The 17,270-nt window shown below is 40.8% G+C and overlaps 1 protein-coding gene across 7 annotated transcripts in view; it reads right to left on the minus strand.

The window, feature by feature from the left end:
- PRICKLE1 (prickle planar cell polarity protein 1) overlaps positions 1-17,270 on the minus strand; it is a 107,562-nt gene that overhangs the window by 40,957 nt on the left and 49,335 nt on the right. For 2 of the 7 annotated variants that reach the window (XM_068562140.1, XM_068562141.1), the window contains exons 3-4: positions 1,564-1,669; positions 721-844 (exon numbers count right to left, since the gene is read on the minus strand). The exons of the other annotated variants lie outside the window; for them this stretch is intronic. The gene's annotated coding sequence lies outside the window, so the exon portion shown is untranslated. The remainder of the gene's footprint in view (positions 1-720; positions 845-1,563; positions 1,670-17,270) is intronic. 7 annotated transcript variants of the gene reach the window in all.

The raw sequence follows: 17,270 nt of genomic DNA on the forward strand, positions 1-17,270 counted from the left end.
CTTCTTTCCTTTCAGACAGGGCTTTGTGGCTCCTTAGTCTATGAGGTTAAAAAACTGGCCCCCTCTCAGTTCTGGGGATGGACTCCAACATGACCGCCAAGGGCCCACTCCTTGACCATGTATCCACGTGGGTACACGGATTTGGATTTGGGTATGTGTGTTTTATGGGCTGCAGGCCAGTAATTCCCAGTGAAGGTGGAATTGTTTCTGTCCGGCACAGATACTCCAAAAGTGTCTATTAAATGGATTAAAAAATTCTATTTGTACAATATGGGCATTGTCCCTAATAACGGTGAGCCAAGAGCAATTGATGCTGAGCTGGTTGACAGTTTAAGAATCACCTGGAAAGCCTAAAAATATATAGATGCCTGGACCACATCCCTATAGATTTTGATTCAATAAGTCTGAGTTAGGACCCAGAAATGTGCATTTCAGACAGTCTTCCTAGGTAATTGCAGTTTGTAACTGGGTTTAGGAACCATGCATTGGTCTACAGACACCATTCACTTTGCTTACTAGCTCTCCTAAGACAGTGGTAAATTTGTGGAATGAAAAAAGAGAAGCTACTTCAAGTTCTTATTGAGTAGTTGGTCGAAGCAAAATTCTACCCTCCAGCGTCCTCAATATTGCTTATGAAGCAGGCATGCTGATGAGGAAATCTCAGATCTCTTTCATAAAAAGTTCTAAAGGGATACATATCATTTTAGGGATCTGACCCACCTTAGTTAAGATGTCTTGCTCAAGTGAAAGTTAACTTCTCTTTTATCATATTAGGTGAAACTATTCTTTTGATGTGGCCTTTGGTGCTGGTTTTAATCCACAAAACATTTGAGAACTATGGTTTCTAGAATGGGTTAGAAAAGAGCATGAAGTGAGAAATGTAGAACTCAAAGCCATTTAATATCTAATATTTAAACCCATAATTTGGGGGACATACAATGCTTAATTTGATTTATGCACAGTTGCTGTCATTTCAACACATTTCCTCTGCAAAAGCTCCACTCTCAGGATGCTTTTGAGGCGAGTGCCGCTCCCATTGATGTAAATTAACTGCTGTCCCGCTGGGTAAGGCTGTTGAAACTTGAAGGCTGCTGGGAAGCTGCTGTCTCCCTGAGTTCTGAGTGTTCATTAGCCTCCCAGCACATGGACACATAACAAGCAGATCACATGTCATTTCGGGAGACGGGATATTTACTGAAAATAACTAAGAAGATCAAGGTGTGTAGACAAAGCAGAAAAATAATAAATCACGTGACCCTTACAGACATAAGCTGGGAAGGTGTTTGAACTAAACAAACTAATTCACTGGGAGAGCACTGTCTTGGCAGAGGATAGAAAAGGCTTCCCCTATCCCACAACTTGCTGTCTGTCCCAAAGTAACAACAAACGATTCACTGTCCACAACTCTATCTCTTGCTCTTCTCTGCTATAGTATTTTCCCTTTCTTCTTGCACCAGCTTTTTTCATGCTCAGTCTTCTAATTTGTTTTACTACATGGAAGATTTTTTTCCTCCAGATATTATTAATATTACCATAAGAAAGAATTCTTCTGGAGGAACTAACCTCCAATCCCCATCACACCATCAATGAAGGCTGCATCGCCCTGAGCAGAAAGCAGAGCCTAAATGAGGTTGATGGACATTTCCAAAGCCAACGCATCTGTGTTGATCTAATGCAGGGAAACAGAAGATGACTACGGTTAGTCATGTGACAGATGACATAGAAGCTTATCACCAGGCTGAATCGCAGTATTGACAGGCTTAGTTTTTCCTCATTAGTCAGAGAACAAGATAAATACATATCTGAGGACACAGAGTAGGATAGGATTACACCTCCTGTTCCTGTGTGATTTTTATCAGGATATGAAATGCAATTACGTCAATCTTATTTGAATTAATCCATCAATTTGTCACTATGGGGTTTTACAAAAGTTAACTGTATAAATAAGCAAAAGTGAAAATATACTTTAACGACAATTGAGAACACTGTTTTTATATTTATAAAAATCATGAAAAGATAATAATCCTTCTTTTGTAATGGTTACAGTGGAAAATGAGAAGTATGGAGAATGTGATTCTGAGAAGGAAGGAGGGAACAGGAAAAGGGGAAGGGGGTGGAATGTTTGTCCTAGACTAAGAATTTTTATAAAGGATCCTCCCCACTCATGCTGCTTAAGGGCACTAAGAACTTATTATATGGCAATAATCTTAGCACAACATACTTTCCTGTTAGAATATCCTGTACCACGGAGTTTTTTGGCTGAAAACTGAAGTATGCCTGAACATAATGTGTAATGTAATTCCCACAAATGAGCTACTGTTTGGGGGGGAAAAAAGGCAAGTGGTAATAAATCTGTAAATCCCTACTGCAGTTTTTAGGATAACCTTTATTGGTCTGGGCTCAACAGTTTTATGTATGGGTATATAACATATACCAAATTAGAAATTCATCAACGGAACTCATTGATAAAGAACTGTTGCATAAACAGCTTCATTCTTTAGAGTTTTACTTATTACTTAGCTATTATAAACAGCATTATTATTTAGTTGTTTGTTTAAAGGAAAAACAATATAGAGAGACATTTAGATTAGGTCAAACGCGGGAAATCGCTCACAACTGCGGGCTTCCAACACAGATGGGCAGAGAGGTCCCGGAAGCGGCAAGAATGAAGAAGCGTGATGGAGGTGGGTGGGCACACTCTCAGGGTCCCAGAGCGGGGGCTGCTCCACTCCGGATCTGGGTTGGAGGGGAGGGCAGGGCTTGGCATGGTAGTCCTGCCTCTGCCAGTAACTGGCTGTCAGACCCTTACCCTCTGGGCCTCAATTTCTCATCCACAAAATGGTAGATGATCTCTGAGGTCTTTTGGCTGTGAAATCCTCTAATTCTCTGAATTCTTCAGTCTGGAAAACCTAGGAATGGAGGTCAGCTGTATGCACAGGGGCCACTTTAACCAAAGGCTGGTTTTAGCATTTATTGCCACACCCCAGCATGGTGAAGTGGACCCAATGCCCGAATTCCCAGCGAGGGCAGCAGGAGAGAAGCCCACACACAGTGATGGGCCTGACCGTCTGTGCAGCCTCACGGACCCTTCTTGTCACTTTGGGGTTTAGACGGTACAAAACTTCCCATGAAAGTTCCCAGGCATGTACCCTAAATTCCCCATCTCATCCGCGGCTCCTTAGTCTGAATAGAAAATTCTATTTCGGGAAACCATCTCGGGATACATTTAGGCTAACGGGAAGGAACAGTTGGAAAGCAAACTCGGACATAAAACATAGAAACTCTCAAAGAACTGTTGAAAAAGGAAAATGAGATTCTTCCTTTAAAGCACACTCCCGAATAAAGTTCTAAAGGACTTAAGAATAATGTTGCCACAGCACGTGTCACTTCCCTCCCATATTCTGTTCACCCTTTAATCATTTGTGTGATGTCTGGGGTCTCCGTTGGGCTGGAGGACTTATGTAGATGGAGAGCGAGATGGTCTTGCTCAGCCCTGCCCCCGAAAACAAGCCTAACACCCGTCACGCCGTCAGGATTGACAAAGGTTTGTTGAGTGACTGAATGGCTGAATGATGAGTGCCATTCATTTTATGAGAATATCCAAGATGTGGAACATTCAGGATATTAAAATGTCAATTAAAAAATGATTACCATGTACCCAGTTTTTCTACTTTCTGTTCTACCAATGACCTTTATTAAGAAATAAGTCATGCCATTTGGTCTGAAAGATTATCAAGATCATTTTTTAGTCAGAAACATAACATTTTCTTGAAAAAGTCTTTAATTGAGTTTCATTTGTATTTTATTCCTGGTACAATTCATCTTTTTGTTATGAGTAAACAAACAAATCCCCCAAATTGATACTATTTCCCAAAAATCTTCATTGAGATGGGCAACTGGAAGGTTTACATCTTTGTCAAAAAGGAGCTCAGGTCCTAGCCTGTGTCACTACTGAAGAGCTTGAAAAACCTTTATTTCCCTGCCTAGCAGGGACATTAACCTGCTGCATTCAGAGCTCTAATAAAAAGTGTGTGATAAAAATGCCAAGGCTTGCTTATCTTAAAAGATTCTTCCTAGTTCAAAGGGTCAGTTTCACACCAGGGTCCCAAGTCTTATCAGCTGGCTCTTCAGGGGCCTGCCTTGTAAAACAAAGGATTCCTCCAACTGGCATGACAATGGTACAATCACCAGACACTTCAAAAGAAGCGGGCACCGCACAGAGGATGCCCTGAGTTTGCCCCTCACTGGGGTGTTTACACACGCGTTCCAACAGCTCAATTCACAATAAAGGCCAGGCGGGACAGTCAAGGGCATCACGCCTGCAGAGCAGTCAAGGACTCTGTCTTTAGCAATAAAGTCGAGAGAGAGAGAGAGAGAGAGAGAGAGAGAGAGAGAAAGAGAGAGAAAGAGAGAGAAAGAGACAGAGAGAGGGAGGGAAAGAAGTATGTCCGCAGATAACCCAGAATCATCTGCAGGTGTCCGCATGAAATTTGCAGATGTGGATAAAAATAGTAAAAGTTTACACTGGCTTCGCAGGATGCAAAGAGAAAGCCTACAGGTATGAGGATAACAGAAGAAAAGAATTTGCTGTATTCCTTCTGAGGGTCTGGCCTTGTGATGAGGGCTCTGATCTGTTGGCCTTGTTTGTTTAACTTCCCTGAAAATCAAAAACAAATACCAACTTTCCCAAATCAAGTTCCACAGGAAAACAGGTATGGAAATGATTGAAAAACTTACCTTTGAGGTTCCCCAGGCCTTTCTTGGAGATGTGTATTAGAGACATGTATAGATAGTGTTATTTCAAAGAAACCCAGGCACTTAGATACTGGAAGCAGGAGGCCAAATAAGGAACAGCTTGATTTTGTCGACATCAAACAGTAAGTTACAAGGTTCTCTTTATTTTTCAAAGCCTGTACTTTGTACATTCTAGGATATCAAGGGTGTTTTAAAAACAAGCAAACAACCTCCAATTATTAAAGGGAACCCTTTGTACTTTGCAAAGAGCTTGGTGGCCTTGCTGAAGACCAACAGGACTGTGAGGTCTGGGCAGTCCTTTAAGCCATCACTCTACCCCCAGTGGGGTCGTGCTATTCAAGCAACCTCACCCTAGTTCTTTTCAGGTTCCTGTCTTTGCTTCAACCCCAATGAGGAGCTTGAATGCCTAACAGCGCATGTCCTACTAATCAACCAAAGGGGGGAAAAAAAAGAGTTCAGACAAGGTTCTCAGGGAGATGGACAGATTTGTTTTTGTCAAGAAATAATTTCAACAGGCATTTTAGTGAGCCCGTTATGTATCCACCCTAGTTAAAATTGCACCCAGCCCTCTCTCTGCCCCTCACTTCTCATCTCTTTCTCCCAAGTTATTTTTCTTCATAGCTCCTAGCCCCATCTCACAGGCTATTGTTTTGTTTGGCCCCTGCCTCCATCCCTGCCCCCAACACCACTAGTATGTAAGCTCCACCAGGCAAGGATTTCTGTCAATTTTGTTCACTGATGTAGCTCCAGAACCTGGTGCATAGTAGGTACTCAATTAATATGCGTTACATAAATGGATATAAGCAACCGTGCTGGACACTGCGGTATAAAGAGGAACAACAGCTGCTTTTTGCCCTGAAGCAACTCACTACTCCCTCTATTTAAATATATACTGTCAATTCTTTCCTCATTTTTATGTCTCTCTTAAAGCTTTAGTGTGTCTCTTTTAAAAAATCATTACACAATAAAACATGGATATAATCTCACTGTATATTAGTGAGCTATTCAATTTAGTATATACAGTAGCCCCAAGACTATAACCATTCCAATATATATTTGTTGTCTTTAAAAATCCTTTGAGGCATCTTCATTGCAATAAAATAGTCCAACAGTTGTTTGGTATACAAATATATCCCCAAATCATGAAACATTAATGATCTAATAAAAGCAATTAGTTTCAGGTTGCAGCAAATGAAACTATGTCTTCCATTCTGGAATTACAGATCCTTTTATTTTCTGCATTTCATATTTTCCTCTGTGTGTGCTGGGAGACTATTAAATCCCCCACCAGATAGAACTCTTATCTCATGGTTATTCAGTGGAAGAAGAATGATCATCATCTATTTTTTTTTTTCTGAATTTCTTGCCAGTGTTCTTATAAGAAATAGATATCCAAATACGGCTTAATTTTTGTTACAAGGGAATGACTGCATGCAGACCAACAAAAATGCCTTGGGAAACTCACTGGCTGATGAGATAAAATTAAATCTGAACAATTCATCTATTATATGTTGTCAAATTGAAAGATCCACATTATCAAAAATGAAAGCAAAGTTTCTTTGCCCATCCTGGCCTATTCCACTTTTCAAGTTTCTTTTTTAAAATTTCATTTCATTGAAATTATACAAGCACATACTTTAAAAATCAAACAATTCTAAAAGGCTTTTTTTGAAAAATAGCAGTCCCCTCCTGTGCCTCCCTCTCCCCTTTTCTGCTTCCCAAAGGCAGCCAAGTTCATTGCTTTTTATTGATCCTTTTACTATTTATCTCTACTTCTCTAGATAGTGCAGAGATATTAATACTTTGATTTTTCTTTTTTTTAAAATGTATTATCTATTAACTCCTACCCACACTCTATCTCACGCACCTTTCCTGGGAGGTAAACCTGTCGAAACCTCGCATCCCTGATATTACCATGACCTACACCCTTAACTTCAAATGATACTTTGATGGACTAGTGAATTCTAAGCCCAAACTGATTTCTCCAGAGAATTTTGAAGGCACCACTCTGCTGTCTTTTAGCTGCCAGCGTTGCCATTCTGATTCTTCATCCTTTACATGAAACCTGTTTTTCTACCCTTTCTGAAAGGTTGTAGGACCTTTTATATTCCTAGCATTCTAAAATTACCTGATGATGTGCCTTCATAGTGAGTCTATTTTCATACACTGGACAGGGTATTTGGTGGGCCTTTCAATCCAGAAATTAATTTCCTTCAGTTCAGGAAAATTTATGGAATGATTTATTTGATGATATTCTCCCCTCCATTTTCTCCTGCTATTTAGATTTTGGTTCCCTGGACCTGACTTCCCATTTTCTCATCTTCTATCTCATATTTTGCATTTCTTAGTGCTTTAATTTTACTTTCTAGGAGATTTTCTATTATTGTAGCTTCCAAGGTTTCTAGGGGATGGTTTTTCATTTCTTATTTTTAATTTCCAAGAGTTGCTTTGTTTGCCCATGAAGGTTCCTTTTTTGTAGCATTCTGTTCTTGTTTACTGGGTACACTATCTTCTCCTTTCTCAGACAATGCTAATTATATATATATATATTTTTTTTTCTTTTTCTTTTTTTTTTTTAAGTGTTCTTCTCCCTGGGTAGTATCTGTTCTATCGGTACACTCTCTCTCTCTGTTCATTTCATATTAGATATTTCTTCCAATGTCTTACAGACATTCTTCCAATGTCTGATGATCCTTGGCTATCTGTTCATATTTCAGAGTGAGACACTAAAAATCTGATTGGACGCTGTCTGTTTTTGGGAGAATGGGGTCAGGGGAAGGGAGCTTTTTGACTCTGTCTTCACTCTAGACTAAGATAATACAGGAACCCCCAAAGTCGGTATCTCTATAGTTTTGTTTCATCTTTTGCCCACTTTTGGCTAACCAGATTCTCCAGAGAACACTTCCCATCTCCTGCGTACAGGATGATACCCAGCTGAATGATGTGGAAGGCAAGTTGAGGCATGTTACCTGACTCCTCTGGTTTTGGTTAGGGATCCCTGTATGGTCAGGCCACCCAAGATGCCTGTTCTTTTGCTCTCTGTACAGCCCCTGCTTGACCAGTGCCTGCTTTAGCTACACGCTACTCACATGACTGACCTTCCTACATACTTACCCCAGGCCCAAAGCTAATGATTGTTCTAGCTTTAGATCAGAACTCTCCACTATGCTTATCAAAGGGGTGGTGAGGGCTGTGCCCCTCTGCTAGCTTCCTGGTAACCAATGAGCCAACCTGTTGTCAATTCCCCTTATAACTGGTAATCTCCCCTTCCCCCTGGGAGCAAATACTGCCGCCACGTCCTGTCCTCTGTCCACTGCACACAGTGGGTGTCACTCCAGGACCTTGCTTCAGACATGTAAGCTCCCCCTGTCCATTAAACCACTGATGTCTCTGCTGCTGACTCCAGGCTCTTTCTTCGCTCTTGAAGCTGGGCAAGTGCAGGCCTAGTGGGCCTGTGGGCACCCAACAGCCCCTCCCTCAATTGTGCTTGGTGTCTCACAGGCTAGAGAGGCTTGTTCTACTCTCCCAAGGGTAAACTTTCTTGAGCCTTTTGGGACGTCTACGGTATAACTCAGGTTGCAACTCAACTTTCTCTAGTTCTAGATTAGGATCTGCTTCCTTGAGTCTTCTGAGTCAGTTACCAATTACAGTCATCCCTCAGCATCCATGGGGGATTGGTTCCAGGACCCCCCCCCCCACAGAATGCTCAAGTCCCTTTATAGTCCACCCTCTGTATGCGAGAACGCAGAACCTATGGGTACAGAGGGTGACGGTATCCTGCTTCCAGCCTCCAAGATGCGTTATTTTCTTCTTTCCCATTCTCATCTTTGTGGGTTATCTCCTTTTAAAAAGTAATTTATTTACTGTCATCTTAGTGAAATTCTGCAACAGGACAGAGGTAAGTGTGCATATTCAATCTGCCATCTTTAACCAGAGGTCCCTATTTCATTTTTTCCATGGGCTTATTTTTAAGGCCATCCTCGAATACCAGTCTCACTGCCTCCTCCCAGCTCAAGGTCACCTTGCAGCTCTTAAGTCCCGAGTTTGAAGGAAAAGGAAAGGAATTTCTGTTGATAAAAGGCAAATGTGTCCTTAAATACTTAACTGGACACTTAACAAGAAGAGTGGGGACTTTAGTAGTCTGAAAGGTGTTTCTCTGCATAATAGATGGGTTTCTTTCTGCACATCAGATAGACATGAATTTCTAGAGCACGAAGGAGGAACTAAAAGGTCTCAGGATGTCTCTTCTAAATTTGAGTTTGTAATTCTAAAAATAAGAGAATTAAAAACCCAGCCTAATATAATGCCTTCATTTCATAAGCAAGAAAACTGATTTTACTGTAAAAGGTAGCTAAATTAAAAGCATCAGAAATTTTTAAGGACAGATATCTTGATAGCACTATGACTGCTTGCCTGCTAACAAGGACAACTTTTTTTTTTTCCTTTTAATTAATTTATTTATTTATCCATTCTTGGCTGTGTTGGGTCTTCGTCTCTGCGCGAGGGCTTTCTCCAGTTGCGGCAAGCGGGGGCCGCTCCTCACCGCGGTGCGCGGGCCTCTCACTATCGCGGCCCCTCTTGTTGCAGAGCGCAGGCTCAGTAGCTGTGGCTCACGGGCCTAGTTGCTCCGCGGCATGTGGGATTTTCCCAGACCAGGGCTCGAACCCGTGTCCCCTGCATTGGCAGGCAAATTCTCAACCACTGCGCCACCAGGACAACTTTTTATACCCTGGAGAATTTCTCATTTTTTTCAACTGATGTGCCTTTCCCTAATAAGCACAAACAATAAATATACGACATGTTGAAATCCATATGTTGTGGATTTATTTTTTAACGAAGCAAAGTTATTTAAGTTCTGACACAACAACAGCTGTCAACTTAATTTTAAAATGTTAAAAATAGCTCAGGGGTCCTTAATTTTTCTATATTTGTCCTTGCATCTGTCTTCCAATTTTAAAATGAAAACACTATTGAATTCACTCATATAAAAGTTATGAGATGAATTTTAATCCCATTTTTATTTAAAACTGAACTGTATTCTATATTAGCATCTAGTCAAATTGATCCTGAAATTTATTTGGCAATATCTACTCATTGAGGCAAGAATAATACATCTTATATTTCTAAAAAAAAAAAAACAAACCTAGCAACAATATCCCTACAGCCTTCCAATAAACTGTAAATTACGCTTACTGACAAGATAATCTTGGAGCCTTGGTTCACACAGCAGCTTTGCCACTAGCTAGCTGTGCCACCTCCCTGTGCCTCTATTTCCTATTCTCTAAAATGGGGGCAATAATAGCACCTACAGCATAACGGTGCTGATGTGGGCAATAAAAATGATAATTCATATAAAGTAGCAGGTCTTCCACGAGAGGCACTGTGGCTTCATAATGGATAATTCTCTGCTTTATTTAGGAAAGTCAGACCTGAAATGTTGAAAGAATGGCTACTTTATATCTCCCTCATGTACATAACCCTCAACAGTAATCAGTGTCATCTTTAATACTGAAAAATATCTTCAACATGACCAATTCTTAAATAGCACTCAGGGAACTAAACTATTGCCTCCCCTGTGTTTTTTTGTTTGTTTGTTTGGTTTTTTTTGGCTGCACCACGTGGCAGGCAGATCTTAGTACCCTGACCAGGGATCGAACCCACACCCCTGCGGTGGAAGCACAGAGTCTTAACCACTGGACTGCCAGGGAAGTCCCTCCACTGTGTTGTTAATAGACATTTACTGAATTTTTAGCTCTAGGTTTAGACTTTTACCAAAGAAAAGGGATACTTCAAGACTTCTGTGGCTTAATGTACTTGATCAACTCCAACCCCTTCGCTGATCTTGGTGAGTGAATACTGATCAGTGCTGGTGATGGTAACAAAACAGCATTCCGACGCTTAGTAAAAAGGCCTATTCTTTTGATTAATCCACAGCTGGAAGAACATTGACTCAAGACTGCTTTACAGAATTCTAGACCAGTGATGGGGTAGGTGAGGGAACACCTGTAGAAATGGTTAGCTAAAAGGAGTGGGGGGAAGTTGGGCAGTTTGAAAACAAAGCAGAACTTTCCCGTGGCTTTGAATGTTTTAATACAGTGTTTACTTCACTTAGCAATTCAAATAACATTAAAGGCAGACCTATGTGTTTAGCAGCATAGGCATGTGCTTTTAAAAACAGTTGAGAGGGCTTCCCTGGTGGCGCAGTGGTTGAGAATCTGCCTGCCAATGCAGGGGACACGGGTTCGAGCCCTGGTCTGGGAGGATCCCACGTGCCGCGGAGCAACTGGGCCCGTGAGCCACAATTACTGAGCATGCGCGTCTGGAACCTGTGCTCCGCCACAAGAGAGGCAGCGACAGTGAGAGGCCCGCGCACCGCGATGAAGAGTGGCCCCCGCTCGCTGCAACTAGAGAAAGCCCTCTCACAGAAACGAAGACCCAACACAGCCAAAAAATAAATAAATAAATAAAAATAAAAATTAAAACAAACAAACAAAAAATAAATAAATAAAAACAGTTGAGAAATACTGCTCTAAACCAGAATTTCTCAATCTTTGTCCCGATCAGGATCCGTAGCAGTCCCCAGGATGGTGTATTTCAACCCACAGCACTCCCTCCCCTGCAGCTCTGATATGGCACACCCTCCCAGCAACCACTGCTTTATGTACTGTAACCACACGCCCCATTTTGATTTGGAAAATCTTAGTTTGTGCCTCCTTTCCACACAGAATTATTGACGGCACCCTCTTTCAACCTCTCAAGTGTTCAGGTTTGGACAAAAAATGATAAGGTCACTGTATACCTATGTGTCCCTAGATCTATGGTGGATCTGGAGTCCTAGAAGTAAGAGAGTTATATGGAATCTGCACAGGAGAACAGATGATTCCCCCAATACACCCTGGCAACCGAACCTCTCACCATGTTTTTCTGACATAACCAACCTAACATGTGGAAAAGAAAGCTGCAGGGCCAAAAAAAAAAAAAAAGATGCAGGGCCTTGGTGGACAACATACATGAGAAGGATATTAAGAGACAGTGGACTGTTTAGAAGGACAGCCCTGAGTTAGAGTGCCAGCTCTCCCATTTAGTAATTTCCTGATGGGGGGCATGTCATTTCATTCTCCCTTAGCCGCATTTTCCTCCACTACGCAATGGAAATGTAAAATCTCCTTCACCAAGTTGTGATGGGGATTAAATGAGATGATGCATGAAAAGTGCTTAGCACAGTGGGGAGATTCTGTGAACAAGATCCATGCCAAATAGTCCTTTACGTTGTTTTAATTTGATTAAGGCTTCACTGTAGTTTGTGTTATCTGTATAACCTAACGATACACTTTTAATTCAAAAGGTTTTGAACTTAAGAAGAAGTTCTTTAATTTAGGCAGAGCCTCAAACTGTCGATTGAATTTGGTTGGTTAGCAATACAGTGAGGTATTGCAAACCAGAATGTAAGCGTCCAAGAAATTTCACTCTATGCACAATTTGAATCAGATGTAATGTCATGTTGTGGTAGTGTGTGCTTACATCTACTGATACAAGGATAAATGAGTTAATCTAGGCAATTTATATTGTATTAATACGAATGTTGATTATATAACTGAAAGTCAAAAGAGTGATGGCAAAGAAACTTTAAAACCTTATTTTGAGGAACATTATATTTCTTTACTAATTACATAGTTAATGGATGAAGAGAAATACTTTTAAAACCACAATGTATTTCAATTTCAAGATAGTTATGAAGGCAATACAGTTAAAAGTGATTAACAGTAGAAATTAACCAACCAGTTAAAATTCAGAAGAAATGGTCTGGGGCAATCTGTCCCATTTCTCCCAGCACTGAGAATGTCTCCTATGAAGACACTAGCTGTATAAACCAACAGTGAAGAGTGAGACAACTACCCTCAGAACAACCCAATTTGGTTTTAATTATCTAAATACTTCAAATGAAATCAGGGGTGTTTTAGGACTGCCATTTTCTACTTTGCTTGTACAACTAGAATTATGTGGAATTAAATGACTACAGTCCATTTGCAATAGAACCAGATCAAAGCAGACAAGTTTTACTGAGTTTTACTCAGATAATTCAGGCTATATCTTGGCCTTGAAATTTGCAAGTTTGGTATTGTAAACCCTGGTTTCTAAATTATACCACAGCACAGTACATAGAATTACCACCTAATGTGACAAGAGAAAATATATTTATCTGACGATGTATCTTGTTTTAATAAATGTAGCCAACAGTCAAAAAATACCTTAAAAATTTGAAAACGAGAGCCATGTACATCTGGCGGGGTTTGGGACTTGGCCACATTGATGCTCCTTTCCTTTGTACCTCCTGTGGCACTTTGCCGTGGGAAACCCACCACTGCACCAAGTGAGTTTTATTACTTTGGTGGCTGAGCAAAGTTTTCTTTTTTTTTTTTATAATGTTTTTTTTAAATTAATTAATTAATTAATTTATGGCTGTATTGGGTCTTCGTTTCTGTGTGAGGGCTTTCTCTAGTTGCGGCAAGCGGGGGCCACTCTTCATCGCGGTGCGCGGGCCTCTCACCATCGCGGCCTCTCTTGTTGCAGAGCACAGGCTCCAGACGCACAGGCTCAGTAGTTGTGGCTCACGGGCCCAGCTGCTCCGCGGCATGTGGGATCTTCCCAGACCAGGGCTCGAACCCGTGTCCCCTGCATTGGCAGGCAGATTCCCAACCACTGCGCCACCAGGGAAGCCCCAAAGTTTTCTTTTTTTTCCATTAGCAAACAGAATCTTTCTTTAAAGCAAGACACTGGCAAAGTTATTTTTAAAGTGGATATGTTACATAAATTTGATCTTAAGGGATCTAGGAATTTTCAGTGACCGCTCATAAAGAAAGCAAGCTTTGTGCTACTCCACCCGTTTTATCCTTAACCACTTTAATATAAAGACTGCCCATGTCCCAAAGCAGTTCACGTTAGTTGAAAGGTGATTCTAAAAGAGGTTTTTTTTTTTTTTTTTTTAAGTTCTTTTTAAACTTGGAGCAGGCATTTAAAGGTTAATCAAGTTGCCCAGTTTCTGAATTTCCCTCTAGCCCAATTGACGCGCAGGGGCACCTCTTGAATTGTGAACAGGACACAGGGAACTAGGTCTTTTAATGGCTACTTTACAAAAAGGTCACCTGGTAAATATTTCAATAAACTTTTTCACACAAGTGCATCTGTTCCCAACCTGTGTGAAACAACAGGCTGATACTAAACACCTTTCTTGAGTCTTCAAAACGACCAAGAAAGGAAAGAAAGAAGACAGGTGGAAGCAATGGATTTTCATATGCATGTCTTTCACATCCTCAGGGTTTCAGATGGCTCAAGGAATGCCCAATTATAAACACGAACCCTCTTGGTGTTATTAAAGGGTAAAAATCTGGGGGTCACATTATGTAGTACAGGTGGAAATACATCTTACAAACACAGGCAAAACAGGTGATCTGTATAAACCTGCAACTTTTATCTATCTGCAAACTTAACCAAACTTATCCCATGCTTAAATGAAATTAAACCTTGTCAGCCACAAAGTTCAGGATAAAGACCTTGGATGTCAGGGACTTCCCTGGTGGCGCAGTGGTTAAGAATCCGCCTGCCAATGCAGGGGACACGGTTTCGATCCCTGGTCTGGGAAGATTCCACATGCCACGGAGCAAGTAAGCCTATGCGCCACAACTACTGAAGCCCGTGCACTCTAGGGCCCGCGTGCTGCAACTACTGAAGCCCGCACGACTAGAGCCAGTGCTCTGCGATAAGAGAAGCCACCACAATGTGGCCCGCGCACCACAACGAAGAGTAGCCCCTGCTCACCCCAACTAGAGAACGCCCACGCGCAGCAACAAGACCCAACGCAGCCAAAATAAAAATTAAAAAAAAAAAAAAAAAAGATTTTGGATGTCAAACATAGTATTCTGAAGCAAGTTTTTATTAACTAGGCATTTTGTTAATAAAATTTATCTTCAAAGTACCAAACACAATACTCATTCCCAGGTAAATAGTAAGTGCCTAGGAACAACAATTCAACAATGTTGAATTAATTTATGACCCTAAACATTCTTTCCTGTGAAATATATTTTAACACTTTAATTGAATTGACTATGGCTTCATTGGGCTAATAAAAGGCACTTCCTATCTTTAAGCTAATTTTATTTCCATTAAAATGGCCTTTGCAACACAGGTAATTTGAAACAGCAAGCACACCTATAATACAGCAGCTTTACAAAGTGTTGTTTTGTATAGAATGTGTGATTATGAACATCAAGGCTATTCTGAAACACTGCAAATAACAGAAAAACAAAGAACCAGTAAATGCAAGCACCTGAATTTTAGTCATGTAATCCTTTTTAAATTAATTTTTTCCTACTAACCCAACAGTAGATTAAAGTTTTCCTGAAATAAAAACCAAAGTTAAATTATTGAGTAAAAATTGTTGTAATAATTACTGTTTAAATTTTTTACATTTACCTGAAAATTCTTCTTCATTAGTAATGATCCTTTTTAGAAGAAATGTTTGTTTGGAAGACAGTAAGGCACAGTGGTTAAGGACATGGGTTCTAGAATCATCAAGACTTGGTTCATATGGCAGCTCTGCCACTCACTAGCTGTGCCACCTCCCTGGGCCTCCATTTCCTATTCTCTAAAGCAGGGACAATAATGGCACCTACATCAATAGCACCAATAAAAATGATAATTCATATAAAGCACCATGCCTGCTACACAGTAAGTGCTCAACAGATGTTAAATGTCACTATTACGAATGGACCAAAGACCATCACAATGGGCAAGGAGGGGATGAATGCCTTTTCCCAAGAAATCCATGTGTTTTCCTGCCTAGAGGGTAGTGAGAGGTTCCGTGGTTGAGAAACAGAGAGTGCAAGTGCAAAATCGTGGACAGAGAGGTCTGGAGGGTGGGCTGGGACCTCTTTGCAAGGGCCTTGCATGAGAACTCCGGTGAAGGGTGATCCACTGGCGTGTTGTAGCAGGGCCAGGCCATGATCAGCTTGCCCTTCAGAACAGTGACCATGGCTGCAGTGTGGAAAATGGTTCAGAGGAATGCAGAAAGAAGCCTAGGCAGAAAGACCAGTTGGGAAGCTGTTAAATAATCACGGTGCCTTAAGCGTGGCAATGAAAATGAGAGGAAGGCTTAGATTTGAGGGTGAGTTCCCAGAAAGACAAAATAGTCTATGGTGCTTGAATGTTACAGGGGCCGTTGTGAGATGATGGCCTTGTCAAGGACAACGTGTCCAATATCAAACTGTGAACCAGCACTATCTCTACACATTCAGATGATTAAGCAGTTAAGAAAGGAGAAGTGAGGAAGTCAGATTGGGTCACTGGGAAAGGGTAGAATTTAAGGGTGTGTTTTCCTAAAGGAAAACTGCCTCCTCCTCTCTTCCTTCCAACCCAAGATGCAACTCAAGATTCACTTAGCAGGCAACAAGCACTACTGGAGGCCCCATCTCATGACCAGGACACCTTGTCATGAAAAGACTTTACTGGGAGCCCATGAAGACATGGCATGCAGAGGGCACTTAATAAATGCGTGTCATGAATTTGATAAGCAGGAAGTGAATAAAACAGTGGACTGGGTCTCAAAATTACCTGAATCTACTGAACTCCTGTGTTTTGATTTTTTTCATTTATAAAGTGGAGATGAGGGCTTCCCTGGTGGCGCAGTGGTTAAGAATCCGCCTGCCAATGCAGGCGACGTGGGTTCGAGCCCTGGTCCAGGAAGATCCCACATGCTGCGGAGCAACTAAGCTCATGTGTCACAACTACTGAGCCTGTGCTCCTGAGCCCATGAGCCACAACTACTGAGCCTGCGTGCCACAACTGCTGAAGCCCACATGCCTAGAGCCTGTGCTCCACAACAGGAGAAGCCACTGCAATGAGAAGCCCGTGCACTGTGACAAAGAGGGGCCCCCGCTCGCCGCAACTAGATAAACCCTGCGTGCAGCAACGAAGACCCAGTGCAACCAAAAATAAATAAATAAATAAATTTATAAAATGGGGATAAAAATGCCAGGAATTAAAGAAAGAAAATTCTTAAAATAAGCAAGTCCTGATCAAGAAGTATTGATGTTGGAAAGGAGTAACTACCCAAGTTCTGTATCTAATGATAAGCAATCTATTAAAAATTTTATATATACTCTATACTCTTTAATGTCTATCTAAAGTTTTATTTTGTATCTTTTTGCCATAAAGCAATTAAACAAATAAAATGAAGTGCAAGCTTTCTCAAATTTACATGGGAAAGCTAAATTTGTATGGAAGTCTTACTGCGGAAAAAATTATATTTAAGGAAAGTTTTGAGAAAAACTTCTTAAGTTTGAGAAAAAATGAATATTTGCAAGAAGTCTTCATATTTATAAAGATAAGAACATAATACTTATGGCCTGGTTTTACAGTTGTCTTTAAACATTATTTCATAATAAAACATTATTATTTTAAAGATCTTAGGTATTAGGAAAAAGTTAAATGTATTAAATTTAAATTGCCAGAAATTTTTG

This window comes from Eschrichtius robustus, chromosome 13, assembly GCF_028021215.1.
Source record: "Eschrichtius robustus isolate mEscRob2 chromosome 13, mEscRob2.pri, whole genome shotgun sequence".
NCBI lineage: Eukaryota > Metazoa > Chordata > Mammalia > Artiodactyla > Eschrichtiidae > Eschrichtius > Eschrichtius robustus.